At 47.4% G+C, this 16,857-nt stretch overlaps 1 protein-coding gene across 3 annotated transcripts in view; it reads right to left on the bottom strand.

The window, feature by feature from the left end:
• Window positions 1-16,215, bottom strand: part of BAHCC1 (BAH domain and coiled-coil containing 1) — a 121,436-nt gene extending 105,221 nt beyond the window's left edge. For 2 of the 3 annotated variants that reach the window (XM_088138367.1, XM_088138365.1), the window contains exon 1: window positions 15,641-16,215. The gene's annotated coding sequence lies outside the window, so the exon portion shown is untranslated. Of the gene's footprint in view, window positions 1-14,716; window positions 14,970-15,640 lie in introns of those variants that run through there. The other variant, XM_088138366.1, reaches the window with a different exon arrangement.
• Window positions 16,216-16,857: the final 642 nt, after the last annotated feature.

The raw sequence follows: 16,857 nt of genomic DNA, 5'->3' as shown, positions 1-16,857 counted from the left end.
TTCTTCCCCCCCCTTCAGTCTTTCCTTCCCCACTTCCAGGAGACGCCTTGATTGGTTGGCAGTCCCCCAGCCCGCTGTCCATCACCCAGTGTAAACAAGGCGCTGATTGGCTGCTCGCCAGTCCGCACTGGGCTGCCTGAAAAAAGCAATTACTGGCCCCGCGGTTTGCAGGGGGCCCGGGGCTGGTTTGATGAAAGGAGATAAGCTGGGGACTGTTTCCAGCACACACACACCCAATACACTCCCCCCATCCCCCGAGGCAGAGCCTACCGTCCCTTGAGCCAAAAGAAGGTCAAAGAGTGGAGAGGATCAAAAGGAGTAAAGAAAAGGGGAAACGGACTGAGTCCCTATTAGCGATTTTGAAAGTAAAGCCATTCATTCAAGGCAGGTTTGGTGCATCGGTCACCGAAGGGATAAGGGGAGGGGGGCGGATTGATGATCGGGGACTCCTCCCTTTACAGAATCGGGGACTAAGGGTTCTCGGTGGTGCAGTAACGAAGGATGAGTAGAGAAGCCAGGAAATGTATCGCAGTTAAAAGGGACAGGGGGGACAGGGAAGAGAAGGATGCGAGAGAATGACGGGGAAGATGCAAGCCGAAGAAGCTTCTTATATGTCTGAGTAGAACATGATGCTCGGGAAAAGTCGATTTCATATGCCCCATTGTCTTTACAGCCTCGGTCCAGAGCTTCACAGATTTCAGACAAGTGACTCAACTGGATCCATCTTGAGTGTGCAAAACTCTACTCCGGGAGAACGTCCTGCTTTGGCACAGGCAGAATCTACAGCGAAGCTAACCAGGAGAAATGTCAGTTCCAGTGATCGAAGGAGATTGAAGGATGTGTGTGTGTGTGTGTGCGTGTGTGTGTGTGCATGCGCGCCCGCGATGCCATGGCAGCGGTTGGGAGGCCCAGAATTCTCTTCAGCCCCCCTTATACTCGTGATTACGATTATTTTTAAAAAATTAAAAGGAGCCTAATTGATTTAAAAATGCAGAATAAATCAAAATAACCCGTAAGAGATATTAGATTACAATGGACCTATTCATTAACTAGAGGGGTGAATTAAATTAAAAAGCAGTGAGTGAATATGTGTGTGTACACTCCGTGAGAATGTGTACGCCTCAGCTGAGGGAGAGAGGACTTGCATTTTGCAAGATGATGATGATGGGGATGGGGTTTACTGAAGCACACACCCATTGAATACCCAGAGGGGGGAAAAATGATCCCAATCTGCCACCCACTATGTCCTGGTAAAATATTCACAGTTTGGGTCAGCCCCTTCCAAGTGGTGTTTCTTTCTTTTTCGTTTTTCTTTTTGGTTGTTAATACTATGCTGCTGTTTATATCAAATTGTTAATGGATTAATTATTGTAAGTAACTGTAGATACATATAAGCATCTACACTTCACAGACTTGCACCCAAGCCAGTAAGAGAGGGTCTTCGAACAAGAGGAAGCCCTGAACATGCTAGGCCCCAGTTACTTTACAGATATTTTAGATACATGGAGACCCTGAAAAACATAGATGTTCTGCTAATAAATGTACGTTCCAAGAAGAAATTACAAGCATACAAATACAGAATTTTAAAAAACAGGCGAGGGCATATATAATTCTGAAAGGAACCCTATTTGTGGCCAGAGGGAGAGAGGGAGCGGTTCCTCGAAAGGCAAGTTGAGGCTCTTGAATTGCTCTCATAAAAAGTGACAGTGGAGAGGGAAGAACTGAAAGCAAAGGCGCTTTTCAACTCACTTCACTTGGAGGTTGGGGAACACAAGGTGCCATCGGGGGACCTACAGGTTTCAGAGTGGAGATTTGAAATAGGAGAGGCCATTCGGCAGGCGAAAATTAAATGGGGAAAACGACACTCGCGACAGCAAATCCAATACATATACGCATACACGCGTGAGAGAACGATAAGGCTCTGTGCCTGTATGTGCACGCACGTGTGGTGGCCTCGAAGTCTTCAACCCGCCGATCTTTCTGTTTATCTAGGCCCTGAGCCAGAGCATCGGCTGGTAGGCGTGGGAAGGGGTCAGAAGAGATGTGGTTGGACCTGTCTGCAACACAGAGAGTGGGCCTTACAAAAAGTCATAACGCTGGGATGTAAAGTATAAACGTACACACATACATGCTCCCATAAGGGAAAGTCAAACTTCACCCCTAAGTTAGGACAGAATCTAAAAAACTGTGGGGCAACTTTTGATTCATGTGGATTCTTCTGGGGGACAGGAGCAACGGTGCGACCGAACTTCTCTGCCTAGATGATCTTAGGCGGTATCTTCTGAAACCCAGAGGAAGAATGGGAACTTGGAGTTTTCATCTCGTCATGCTGACTTAACTGTTTCTTTAATGTGCTCTGTATTCCCATCACTGGATTGCCTTTCTGATCCTTCTTAAATTCTCACTCACCAGAAAATTTCTCACACAGTTAGACAATGGCTTCCTAGTCATATCAGTCCCTCATCCTGACCTCACCTCTGCTTCTGTGGACCGAGAACATGCCAGTGTCCTCACGTTGGCCCTACGACAAGTATGGGATATATTGTACAAGAAATCCTTGCCAGTTTCCAGGGTTTTGAGTGTTAACCTTGAAGTCTCAAGGAAGACTTTTAGTTCCATGTCTGTAAAGCAAGAGAGGAAACGCCATCTCGGGGTATTCTGTCTTTTTCGATAACCGCTTCAGGTAGCACAGAAGAGAATTAGCACTGTTCAAATGTTACAGACAAACTGCAACATGTGAATGAGAGTATCCTGCTTGAGCCTAAACATATTTGCCTGGAGTAAGTAAGGCTGGCTACTTTGGGCTGGATTTATTTATAGTAAATCTTGGAAAGAAGCACAACAGCAGGATCCTTATCTCATTTACTGGGAAGTAAATGCCGACTGGCTGGGAATCCCTTCCCAGGTCAGCAAAATCATAGTGCCAGTATCACTCCAGAGGAAGTCACTTGTTTTGGGTTTAGGACCACAGTTTTAAAAAGCAGAGATTGGGTCTAAGATGCACTGAAATCGTAACTTTTCCCCAGGCAGATGTGGCTGGCTTGTAGGAGGTGGCAAGTTAATTCTGCTAGTTTAGGGCGCAAGTCTCCATGATGGCCCGATAGCAAACCCTGTTGCCTTCAATAGGTTTTATCCAGTAATGTACAGGAAGGCTGCATGACCAAATACTACTTAGGCAGATTTTCACCAAAGCCAATCTTCTGACTTTGAAAAGGATAGATTTCCTAGCCATAGTGCACAGGATTGCTCCTCTCGGTAAACATTTGGCAGGAACATTGATTCAGGACAGGACTCCTTTCACCGCCTTCATGGGGGGAGGGGTGGTGTTATCAGTTTGTTTGTTTCGAAGTGAACGGGGAGGCTCGTGAAACTTCCAAGTGCAGAATGCTACAGTAGTTCCAGAACTCTTTTGTTGTGAGTTGGGGCGGGGAGAGGAGCGGTTTAGGGGCCGGGCTGGTGTTCGTTCTTTCAGGTGGTGTTTGGTCATGAATGCGCCAGGTCTCCGCGAAAGCAGCAGTTGCCCTGCAGTGGTGAATGGATGGAAGGGTAATTAATGCAAAGTGAGTGATTGCTCTTGAAGAAGGCCGGTCCAGCAAAGGGGATTGTCCCTGGTCACCGAAGCATCGCATGATTGACACTCTCTTTTCTGTCTCCCAGCCTAGGGTAAAGTACCCCAGCGCTGCATATTATCACCGGTTTAGGCCCAGAACGGCAAAATCTCAGATTGTTCTAAAGCTTGTTTTTATTTTTATTTTAAGATGACTATATTCAGTCTAATTAATATTGAACTAGGGAATTAAGTATTACTTTGTTTGAAAATTAAAAACAAATGCAGTGAACACATGAAACCAAAGGTCCCAAATTAAGAAATGGGGGTGGGGGGTGAGAGAGAGAGAAGCCAAATGTAGGCAAAGAAGGCAGAGACGGTCCTTGGGACAGATGAAAGCAGCTGAAGAGAAAGGAAACTGGGAAACTGGCCTTGGGTTGGTTTAATAGATAGATAAATTAGCCACTCCGTACTTCTTGTTCTTGTAACCCTTTTAAAATTTGGATTAAGGAACAATCTTTGGATTCTTCCTTTTTAAAAAAAGTTGGAAATTAAAAATTCCATTCACCCCCAATTTATTCTTCACATTTAAAAAAAAATGGAAGACGACTTTAGATTCTGTGGCTATTGATTATGTTCTGTATTTTGAAAGCCCACTTCTTTTGGCTCTGCAGTCTCCTTCCTTCCTTCCTTCCTTCCTTCCTTCCTTCCTTCCTTCCTTCCTTCCTTCCTTCCTTCCTTCCTTCCTTCCTTCCTTCCTTCCTCCCTCCCTCCCTCCCTCCCTCCCTCCCTCATAACTTTAGACAGGAGTGCTGTATAAACCAGGGGTCTGTTGGCAAATTACCAGTAACTCATATTCTGCCTGCTCACTTACACAAAACTGGCGATAGGGAGGGTTTTTTTTTAAGGCAATCATTTTGTATTCCTGAAGTGAATGGTGCCACCCGGAGGGAGGGAGGGAGGGAGGAAGGGAGGGAAACTCCATGGAGCTTTTTGATAGGCGGAGGGACATTGTCAGCAGAGGTTAGAGCTTCTCCCTTTCCACTATTTTTTAAAATCTGTCCAGGGGTAACAAATGTTTTTAATTTAACTGGAGCAGAGCATCGGTATCTCTCTGGCTTCCTCTACAAGAGGCAGAAGATAATGCAGTTAGAAATAAATATTTAGAGTTGCATTCAGAAAAATCGCCTGACCCAACCCTACCATCCGGTGTCTGTGGGGGGGGGTGCGTGCGCATGCAAATGGTTTGTTCGGAGGCCCCCCCTTAAGCCACGCTGCTTGGGGGTTTGCAATGTTTAAAGTGTGGGGTGGGGGAAGGTTAAAAGTGTCCCAGGTTCAGGGTGAAGCACTGAGAGAAGTGGATGCTAGATGTCAGGTCACCGAAAATCGGTCTGGGCTCTTCTTGGGGGATCATGCTCTGAGCCTCTTGCCCTCCCGCGCAAGTCGGTTTGCGTTCAGGCAGTGGGTGCTTACTCAGAAGTAAGGCTTGCGTAAGCTTGGCTTGCTGTTTGGCCCGGTTTGGTGCTTGGTTCCTTGGTTGATCTGAACTTTGCTTATGCCGGGACACATTAAGAGGCTTTGGTTCCCCTCTTACGGCGAGACTGAAAAGCCAACCTTCCCCGCCCTTCTTGGTAGAACTGAGGGTTGGTCAGCAAAATCCCGCCTGTTTTTTAGAAAGCGCGCGAGCTCTCAAGGAACTAGACTAGAACCAACTAAGCAAAGGTTCTGCTAAGACACACTGTTTTCAACCATAAAACGTGACTTTGGAAACCGTAAAGTGGATCTGGAATGGAATGATCCAGAGCGGGAGGCGTGTGAAGCACATTTCCTTGAAAGGCAACCCAACTTGCTTTTCAGTTTTGTTTGAATCCACCAGACTGACTTTCTAGGCAACAACTATGTGCAAGATTTGGGTTTGGTGAGCGAACCATGTTTCCTAAGGAATGATTTAGAAGAAAAGGCTTCCGAACCCCGTCCCTGCTCTCAGACCTCTGGCCGTTGGATCCTCAACCTACAATTTAAAACTAATCGGTGTAACTGCATTGGATTTAGTCATCCCACCAATGTCTCCTCACTAGCAACAATTCCACTGGATGTTGTTCGGGGACAGGGATCTGTCTGAGCTCTCTTAAAGAGTATTCAGTTTCCACATTATTCAGGACTATGTTCAAGATATATTTTCCTATTTTTGTAAATATTTACTCAGTGACCAATTTATACCTTCCAAGTTGTAACTAAAAGTACAGGGAATGAGATTCACCTAAACTCCAGCTTTTAAGCAAGGTGGCATGGAAAAAAATAACAGAATCTCTTCTTAATTTTGTTCAAAGTAGCCAACATGGAAACATTCTTTTCATGTCTAAATGAATATGCAATCATTTTAAATTCTCAGACCTCAGCTAACCTTCACACTCTGGGGAAATGTGTTAAAATATTGCAATTTAATATCCTTCCATCTGGAAAAATGGTGTGGGGGGGGAGAGAAGCAGCAGCAGCAGCCAGGGCAGGAGGATCCTCCCCCAGTATGTTAAATAAAATTATGGATTAACGCAGCACGCTAAATAATTGCCTAATAAGGGCTAGGGAACGCAAATCTTTACATTTGGGTAATTGTATGTTGGATGCCTCGCTTAATGCAATCGTTTGGGTCAGGTTCATTGTTCCATATGCTATTTGGTCAACGAGCAAATTAGAAACAATTTCTTGGCTTGAAAGATTTACTCCTAATTTTTCTAGCATACAAAACATTCACTGGAAATTGGGAGGTGGCGGCCAGGAAGAGGAAATCCGTCCAGTTCATACTCGTGTTCTGGCTGGTGGGGGGAATGCAAAGCCTAAATGGCTCCTATCCTAAATTTACACGTGTGGGTGCTGCGTTGTAACAAAAGTGCAGCTTGCGGCCAGGCCTCCAGGCCAATTGCCGGCTCCAACTGAAAAAGGATCAGCCGAGATCTGCTACTCTTTCCACCAAGCAGCAAGAAGTCAGTTAAAGCAAGGGACAACCTTGCGATCCCTTGCTCGCCATTCTCCCCCTCCCAATCCTTTTCCTAATGGGGGAAGGGAACCAAGCACGTGCTGTGCCTTTGCTGCCAATAGCCCCGTGCAAACATGCCCTGTTTTCGACGACTACTGAAAACACAACTTCTGGTCGATATAGAAAGTGAGAAAAGAAGCAAAACCATCTCCCCCCACCTGCCCCATTTAAGCCAAATCAACTTTGGCCTTCAAAATGCTTCCTACTGGAGCGAGGTGGGGGGGAGGGTAGGGGTGGAGCAGAGAAAAGGAGAACCAACAGAAACCCTCTTCCCACGGTGTAGCACAAGCTTCACCTGGCTTTGAACCCCCCAAAGCCGGACCCGCTTCCCTCCCACCACCCAATCTTCACGGACTCAGTTTTGGGAAGGGTGTTGTTTTTGTTTTTCTCAAGAGGACCCTGGCTGCCTTTCCTAAGGCGATCCAGGAGGCCTGCTCTCTCACCAGTGGGGCTAAAGAGGATCGCCCTTCCCTTGGCCCAGTGTGAAAATCCAGCTTTCTTCTGCCAGACCTTCTTGCCTTGTGTCGCGGGCCGATTTTGGAAAACTGCCCCCCCTTTTTCCCAGAGGAAAAAGGGAAATTCCAAATTAAGGGGCGCTTTGTGAGCTCCCTCAGAGCAGGAAAAACTCTAATGCTGCTGTTGCAGCCAAAAAGATAAATCTTGCCTTTAGGACAGGGTGGGGACAGTTTCTTAAACAGAACACCTTTAGCCTCAGACAACCACCTTTTATTGCGCCAGCTCAGGAAATCTTTCTCTTCCCCCTGCAACCCCGGAACACCGTTCTCCCCCTCCCCATTAAGGGGCAGTCCAGCCCATGGTTCCATTTTCCAGGAAGGGACACCATTTGGTATGTGAACTGGCTTTTTGCGAATATCTCCGTGGCTGCACCTTTGAATACGCTTGGACAGAAAGCAGAGTTGCTAACTGCTCTTTCATATCCTGGTTCCCCCCCCCCCCCAAAAAGTCCTTTTAGTAACTTCCACAGAATAAATACCAAAACCATGCAGCCGGGAGCCAATTCTTTTGATTCCTGACTCTCTCTTATTGTTATTGTGAGGCTACGGTTCCAGAGGAAGTTCCATCAACTCTGGCAAAGGGAGGCTGAATTAAAAGCAGAGTGTCATCCCTAGATCTCTTCGAAGATCTACGCTCCCACTCCCAAAGCAATCCTGTAGTCTAAATTGTTCAATTGTCATTATTATTACTATCATCTTACTACATACTACTCTTATCATCATCTTCATCATCATCTTGCAAAGAACGGCTGCAGTTTTTCATTGCCTGAAAAAGGTTGTTTCTCTGGCATTCCAAATTGACCCCCATGGGGGATGCCAACAGGATAGATCATTTTATTTAATCTTGTTTCTACCCTATTATTCCCTCAAAGGAAAGCCGGCAAGGGCCAAGAGCATTCAAGAGGCTTCTGTTCCAAATGGTTTTTCCTCCAGATTTCTTAAGTCCAGTATTAGCCCAAGGGAAAAATTCAAACCTTTTTAGAATTCCTCCAAAATAATAATAATAATAACAACAACAACAACTACTACTACAAGTATAGGAAGATGAAACCTGGAAAAGTTAGCTAGTGCAAGAAGAGGGGGGTCTTAGCAGGAACAAGGATTGATTAAAGCAGATTCTGCATATCTTGATCTGGACAGTCCAATCAAAGTAAAAAAGAAGGGGGAAGGATGTGAGAATGGGAGAATCCCAAATCCGTAGCTGTTTTTTCTGCTGATCCTACCAGGTCAAGGTATCTAATTGGTTAAATTCCTCTTACCCCTCCTCCCAAGACAGATGTATTTATTTTTTGCACTGAGGTATTTAGAATGAAGCAAGATGGTCCTGGTCAGGGAAGGGATCCTCACCCAGATTCTTTATGTACCAGGAGAAACTAACAAATTTGTTAATCAAATAAATCTAAACAGATAAAAGTTTATAGTGACAGACAAACCAATATTGCAAAGAGCTTACTACACATTTTAATCTTCCAATAGCAACTGTGTTCCTGCCTGTGCGTTGCACACAGCAAAGAGTGATTTTTCAGCAAAGAAAGGGTCAGTCTTTACTCAGATAATGACCACCTATAATTACAGAGGATTTTTTTTGTCCGTATCCTACAAACATATGATATTTATACACCAATCCTCACTAGAGTTTCCACTGTGATTTCTCCCCAGTCCCTTGAAACATGCACATTTATTAGTTGCAAACCTAGCAGTTTATTAATCACACCCATACTTTCGCACACGCTAGTGCACAGACACGCTTTATGGTAGTGAGATGTAACCAGTCGATCTAGTGTGGATTTCTCTGCCCCAGCCTTTCTCCCTCAAAGCAAAGATTTTAAAAGTATCCAAGAGCTTCCTTTTCAACCCCCTAAACCTTTAGTTAAAGCCCTGTTAAATGCAGAATTGTAATTTGTAGCTAAATATATCCCAGTGTGTTCACACACTGAAAGTATAATTGAATGTGTTTGTTGTGTGAGGTTATCAAGGAACTAGCCCATCTGGGTTAAATTAAAGCAAGCTTAATAAACGATGCCAGGCCTAGCCAAATCTCTTTTGCTCTTTCTTTCCATTACAGGGATTGGATGAAGACAGATAGAACATTCATTCCAAGGAATCCTGGAGTTTCTTCTGCAGATTGGAAGTAGACATAGTATTTTGGGCAACCATTATTAAAAGGGAATTATGAATGTTATTTTCAGAACTGAAATAAGCCCTTTTCCCTCCATATTTTTGGGAGCAGCAGAGAATCCCTGCACCTTAGCATGAGATGTACTTCTACAGATGAACAGATATTTGCACACATACACACACACACACATGCTTTTCTCTGTGCCCCCACCTGCAAATATAGAAACATTCATACTCAGATCACGCTTGTCATCCACCATCCTCTTTATAGCCAAGAGACAACATAATCCAAACAAGATTTAGGAATGGGTATGGTGTGTGTGTGTGTGTGTGTGTGTGTGTGTGTGTGTGTGTGAATGAGAGGCCGTTTTCCCGCAAACATGTTGTGACATGTCAAAAGGGTGCCTGTTTTGATAAACACATAATTAGTGCCAGGATGTGTGTGTGCAGCTGGGTAGAAAGGCATAACTTAGATAATAGCCACGGCAGCACATATCCAATCGGAGTGGATTTACAAAACGGAACTTTTAAAGCGATCATTAGAGCCTCTTTGGCTGAATGGGGGCGAGCCGGGTTGGTTGATGGGGGGGGGGGAGGAAAGGGGAAGCATAGAGGGAAACGTGCCGCACACGCGAGCGCGCGCACACACAAAGAGAGAGATCGAAATGCAAAATAAGTAAGTGCAAAAATACACGGGGAAATTTGGGTGTTTGTGCGAAAGAAACGGAGGGAGGGAAGGAGAAATGCTTGATTTCTTCGGAAGGCTCAGCCGGACAGGAAATACTGCTTGCTGGGAAGGATAAAACAGCCTTTTTTCACTCTCTGCCTTGTTCCCTTTGGGTTAAATGGGGAGGGGGAGGGGGAAAAGGTGGTTGTTGATGCCTAACTACTTTTATTGTTGTGTAAAGTGAAGGCCCTGAGGTGAAAGAGTGCGCGCGCGCGTGTGCGAGAATCTGTGTGTTTGTGAGAGAATCCGCGTGTGCGCGCGTGAGAGAGACAGAGAAGGGGGGAGTCGCAGCGAGTGTGAGGCGAGACCTCCGCTTCCCCAGCCGCTCTGCTGCTATTTAGCAGGCAAAATCCCCAGCCACTCCTTCTGGTTTTGTGGAGGATCCAGAGCCTTTGCAAAACCGTCCAGTCGGACTGTCCTTCTACGAATGCTGACCAACCGAAATCCCAGACCACAAAAGAGGGAGCAAACTTTTGAGCTTCCCAGAACTCTCCTCGGGGCCAGGAAGACCTCCATCCCTTTGCCAAAGGGCGCCTTTCGCTTCATCTCCATCCTCTTCCAGAGTCGTGTGAGCGATTCCGGAGTCCCCGCTAGCGCTGGAAGTCACCAACCGAGGGGGAGAGACGCCTGGGGCGGGGTGAGCGAAGCTTCTAGAGACGGCCCTCATCCCACCGGTGCGCCGCTCTGTAAAGGACGACTCGACCACGTTCCTTGCTTGGATCCCGCTCCCCGTTCCTGGCTGGGTTCTCAAGGGACTGGAGGATTGGACTGGAGGAAAGGAGACCCTGGGGTGGGATTTCCCTTCTCTCTTCCCCTCCCTGCTTAAATGGCGTTGAGACCGTGTAGTTCCCCAGAGCTGAGCTGGACTTTGGGGAGACTTGCTCTCTTTTGAGGAAAGTCTAACACGCCCAGAGGATTCAACACTCAGGGGCCAGAGGAAACAGGAAGAAGCCGGCCAAGAGTTCGGATGCAGGCTCCTACTACTGACTTTACATCTCTGCATTTTGCTCCCCGCAGTCCAACCTTTTCCTCTCAATTAACTTTTAGCCCGCTTAACTTCAGGGCCCTATAATGGGAAAGGCCAGTGAGGGTCTTGCGGTGGTTGCTGGGGAAAGACGAAAAGCCCCTAGAATGCAGTCCTGTGGTGGTGCACACCACCGCTTGGCCAAAGTTCCGGGCGTTCCCGATTTTCTCTCTCTAAAGATCCTGGATTCGGTGGAAAGAGAGGGCACGTGTGTGCGGGCCAATACGTGTTATTTCTGAAAGCTTTGCCAGTTTCCTGCTGATGAAATGTTTGTCCAGCTCTCTCACTTGCCATTCATACACCATTATTATACTAGTTACATTACATCATGTAAATCTCAGTGGGGGGGATTTTTGATTTTGCACGTTTTCCTACTTCAAAAACATGATATTAAGGCAGAGGTTTTGGGTTTGCAGATGACTTTCCAGACTATACACCCTCTTCTCCCTCCCAACCCCCAGAGGGAGGAGGAAAGTTATCCATAATTTCCGCCTTGGCCCCCTCCCTCTTTTAAACCTCAGGTAATAAATGAATGAAATATTGCCTGTAATTAACCCGAGAGAGCCAGATTCCATCCAATGCTCAGGACAGAGAGCGATTATAATTTTTAAAAATTCTTCCCCTTCCTCATAGGGTATAGAACAGAATTTTATTTTACATCCTCGGTTTCAAGAACTATAGTAATGGAAGTTGGGGAAAGAAGCTATAGTAAGGGGAGTATGTGAATCAGGGAGAGAAGAAAGGCACAATTCGATCCTTCCTTTAGGAATAGAGGAAGGCTCCTTTTTGCTTTAGGCTTCTTAATTTCCGCGAACTTCCTCCCTTTGCGCCCCCCAAAAGAGCTTCTAGTTTCCTGTTGCAAAGGGGCGGAAGAAAAAAAAAATCAATCCCCGCTCTCGCCGGGCCCAGAAAGAGCACGAAAAGGCAGGGAAATTCGTCAGTTCCAGGCTGGCTTTTGTGCTTTCTTTTGGCCTCTGCAGACAAAACAAATCCCCGCCTCTGTCTTCGCGAGGGAGTTCCTGCGACCGAAGAACCAACCCCACCGACTTCGACTCCCGCTCCATGCGAGGTGGAAGGAGCCCGACAAGTCTTTCCCCCCTCCTCGCCAGCCCCCGGCGGACCCCCCATCCAGGTCCTACTTGGGGCTCGGACCCAGGACTTAAAATCAAAGGGCTCCTCCGCTGTACCGGCCAAAGCGAGAGAAGACCGCTGCCTCGCTTCCCGTTGGCGCGAAGGCGGCGGAGGAAGCCCGCTTAACGCCCGGAGCGGCAGAGCTTTCGTAGCCGGAGAGGAAGTCGCCTGCTGCAGACCCAGAGCACGTTCTCCGCCAGCCATCTTCCTTGCCTTCTTCCCGCTCCGACCCACGCCCTCCTTTTTCCTCTTAATCCTCCGGGAGGGGAAACCGTCTTCTCTTCAGCTTCCCGGGCTCAAGCCGTTCAAGGAGCAAAAGGTCCGCGGGTAGGTTGGGGAGAAGAGGAGCCTCCATCTTCCTTGCCTTCTTCCCGCTCCGACCCACGCCCTCTTTTCTCCTCTTAATCCTCCGGGAGGGGAAACCGCCTTCTCTTCAGCTTCCCGGCTTCGAGTCGTGCAAGGAGCAAAAGGTCCACCGGTAGGTTGGGGAGAAGAGGAGCGAGCGGGCAGGCCTGGAAGGGGGATTTTCCCAGCGCCGCATTCCTGAATGGGAAGGGCCGGCCGTCTGGAGCGGAGAGAGGGGATCCCTTCCCGCATCTACTCACCGGCAGGGCTTGCCCCCATTTTGAAAAAACCAAAACTCTGAGAACGATCTCCTGATCATTCTTGGGGATCACATTGTTATCAAAGCATGGAAGGGGGGAAGGAGGAAGAAGGAGACGAAGCGCTTCCTTGTTACGGTTTCCTTGAGAAAAGGTAAAGGCGGCGAAAGGGACCCCCGGAAACCATAGAGGAAGAGCAGCAGACAAGACAGACCCTTCCTGGCTTTCCCAATATTCTTGGGGCCCTCTCTTAAGTGCACCCGGGCGATAAGGGCCCTCGGGGGTGCTGGGCACGCGCGCGCCAGAAAGCAGCAGAGCAACGAGGGCGGGCGGCCTTTGAGCCACCCGACAGACCCAGAAATCCGGGCGCCTCCAGAAAGATCTGGAGCGGAGCGCGAAAAGGCGGCCCTGCGAGCTGCTCTAAGGGACTCTGGGCGAGATGCTTCCCTCTTCCAGCAGCACCTAAAGCTCAAGACAAGCGGGGCCTGCTCTTTCGCTCCCTCTTTTTGTTAACGGAAAGTCAATGCCTTTAATTAAAAATCGTTAAATAAATCCATCTCTTTACTAGCACAAATATACTTTCTGTACCGAGTTTGCAAAAGATATCGACAGAAACTCGAGCGGCAGGGTCCGGAGATAGTTTGATTTCACAGAAGAAAGGAGGGATGGGGAGCAAGAAACAGTGCTTTATATTCACACGCATCTATGTATCAGGTTCTTTTAAAAAGAGAACTATTCCTCTTTATACCAGCATATACGGCTTTCTCCTTTTAAAACGATTTTTCCTTTGTATCTTGTTTTTCACAGGACGGTCTTATGCATGTTTACTCGGAAGTAAGCCTTACTGTCTAAAATTAGGCTTACACCAGGATTGGTGTGCTATGAGTTACAGTATAAAGCTGCTTACTTGCAGTGATATTTAATAAAGCAGATCCGGGGTGGGAGTCAGGTTTAAAATATGTCTTGGAAATATTGCATTTGTGACTAGTAAACCAGGAAACGGGTTTGAAAGGATTTTTTGCAGGAAGCTTAAGATCACAGTTTTAATTGTACAAAGAAGGAGATGGCAGCAGCAGATGACTTCCCATTTGATGCAAAGACAATCTTTGAATATAATCTTTTCTGCAAGGGGCAGCAAATTCTATTTCACTTGGGCTGCAATTCTTCTGATTTCTTCAGAAGGTAAGTGGGGCACCTCGAATTTGAAATTTCCAGGGCAGGAGGCATTTGAAAAGCAGAAAAACATGGAGTCTTAAATCTGTAATTCAAATTTTTTTAAAAAATCAATTCTAAACTAATGCTCTATCCAGGAGCCTGCACTCTTTGATTTCAGAACTGTAACAAAAAGGGTAATTTATTTAATTATTTGCGATTATCTGTGATTTGATGGAAGCCTGCAAAAATATGTGGGTAAATCCCCAACCATTGGATTTCAAATATATTTAAAGATAAATGAGGTGATATCCCACTGGGGAAAGATCTATGAGGCTTCATTACTTCTTTCTTTAAAAAAATGCTTAGAAAAGTATTGTATATAAATTCTTCCTTCTCTTTAAGTACAGTGCTGTAACTTGGAAGCAATAAATTTGTTTTCAATTAATACATTTTTAGAGTAGTATTAAAGTAAAAATGTCACAAATAGCATCTTGGAGTAAATGCCGAGCAAATTACGTTTAAAAGAATAGTACTGTATTACTCTTTTTTTTAAAAAAAAAATCCCTTGGAAAGAAGGATTAGAAGCGATGCGGGTTTTCAGCAACAAAGTCCAAGCAGCATATTGAGTTACATGAAAGGAGATAAATGCAAAAATCACCCCAGGAATGGACTTGCTGTAACAAAACTACGTGCAGTTGTGGGATGGAAGAAAAGGCGACATTTTTCCCACTTTAGAATTAAATCGGCGGAAATGCTGGGTCCTAATAAAAAGGGATATCAAGATAGACAATACATGAAAAGAGAAGAGAGGGGAACATTTCACGCATGCAAACAGAGCAAAATCGGACGCAATAATTACTTACAGATCGCTGCTTTCCTGGGCCAACGTTCTGTTTTAACACACCACAGAAACCAAACAATCCAAAGGAAACACCAACCTCCCGGCAAAAAAGTAAGGGCGCCCAAATAGCAAGGGCGCCCAAATCCGAGCCATGGATTGAAAAAACGCTGTCTTAGAAAACGGGCGAGAGAAATACTCGCGCGCGCCTAATATGTTAAAAATCTGCTTTTCTTCCCCTCGGCTCTCTTTTCCCGGAGCTTCCCTTGGCCGTCTCTGCCTCTGGAAAGCGGAAACTGAGGGCGGCTTTTGCATGTGCGCGCCGAGATCCCTGCTCCCCCACCCCTCCTCCCTCGGCCGCCGGGGTGTTTGAGAATCTGGTTTTACGACGACGGCCCCGGCTCTGCCGCTATTATGAATTTCGTCTTTCGTCGGTAGTATTTTGCTCCAGCTCCAAGGTCCCCCCTACCTGCCCGTGTGGAGTAAATCCATTCAATTAGGGCACCAAGACGGAGCTGGAGGCTCTATAATCACAAATTTATGGCCGGATGACGTGCCTCTCTCTCCCACAATGGAGACCAGTGACATTAAACAGAAAATTGATGAGAGAGAAGCGAAATCTAATCTCTTCTTCCCACTTCTTCCACGCCATCGCCGCTGCCGGCTTGCCTTTTTTCCCTTGTTTGCGGAGGGAAAGGCGGGGTGCTGCTGGTGATGGTGAGAAAGGATTTTCGCTCGCTGTTGGTGGCAATGGGTGTGAGGAGGGGAGCGGGATAGTTTAGGTTCCCTCCCGAACCAAATGCCGTTCTCCCCAGTGTTTATTCATGACCCGTTCGCGATCCCTGTACAACTGAGGCAAGTGTTGGGCTCGGGGAGATGAGGATCACCTTAGTTCCAATTTTCTCGCCCCCCCCCCCGCCCGAGGCCGCCAGGGGCTTTAAGGACTTACCTGATTGGGCTCGTGCTTTTTAGTGCGGAGTTGCATTTTCTTCCCGGGCAAGAACTACTGGTCGGGGTCGCCTGCTTTCGGAAGGCGAAAAGCAAGGGCTCCGCGGCTGTGCCACGCTTTGTGGGGAACAGAAAGGAAAAGGAAGCCTTCCTGGGCAAACCGGGGAGTCGGGGGGTCTGCATTTCACCCCGGCTGCATTCCGCCGTGTTCGGAGAGAAGAACTACCTCGACATCCAACCCGCACGCACAGCACAGGGAGAGAGGGGGAAGGGGGCGGGCGGGGAGCCCTCGCAGGATCTCTTGGAATCAAGACAAAGTAACGTCCCTGTTGCAGCTGCGAACGGCGCGGGGGAGGGGAGGAAATCCCGGCTCCTCCGCGTTCCAAACAAGAGAAGGAAACCGAGACTCACAGTTCTCGGGCTACTTCCCCAAAGTGGGTGCGCGCGCGGGGCTTGCTCCGAGCCCGTCTCTAGTGCCGCGCCGCCGCCGCCGCCGCCTTCCAGCGCAGAAGCCCTCCGGTTCTCAGTCCCGGCTGCAGGCTCCTCTCCATTGCATCGCGCTCTAGCCCGCAATGTAAACCACCTACGACAGCTGCGAGAGAGCGGGGGAGGGGGGCACACGGGGAGGGAGAGGTACACTGTCCAGAGCTTTGCCATTTGCCTTCAACTTTTTGTGTGTGTGCGTGTCTCTCTCTCTCTCTGTCTCTTCCCCCCCCCCCATCTCTTCGTCCTTGTCTGGAACAAGTTTACAACTCCGCTGCTGTTCCCGCGCCTCAGACATAATAGCGACCGAGATGGATCTTGCGTTCTCGCTGAGTTTGCATTTTTTAAAGGAGCTCCCTGGTCTTCTCTCTCCACCCCCCCCCTTTCTGTTTAAGCCTGGAAGGTCACTGACCTCACAAGGGTGGAGTGGGAGGGGGGAACAACCAGCAGGAGAGCGCATGCAGCGTCACAGTCCTGGCCCCCATTAGATCTGCCTTTCATCTCGCTTATTCTCATCACATAGGCGCACGCACACACAAGCAGAAAGAAAGAAAGAAAGAAAGAGTTCGGTAATACAGATCTTTTTCTTGGGTTATACTGTATATTAAGGGCAACCTTCCCCAACAGAGGCCTCCAGGTATGTTTGGAGGATAGTGATAAACAGGCTGGCTAGGAATTATGGGAAATATAGTCCTGACATATAACACTCTTGCCTTGTCCTTCTTATTGGTCCCC

The sequence above is a fragment of the Python bivittatus genome, unplaced genomic scaffold (genome assembly GCF_059951505.1).
Source record: "Python bivittatus isolate LINGU-HERP-01145 unplaced genomic scaffold, Pbiv_v1 ctg000220_np1212, whole genome shotgun sequence".
Taxonomy (NCBI): Eukaryota; Metazoa; Chordata; class Lepidosauria; order Squamata; family Pythonidae; genus Python; species Python bivittatus.
This window is presented reverse-complemented; position numbering and strand designations above follow the sequence as displayed.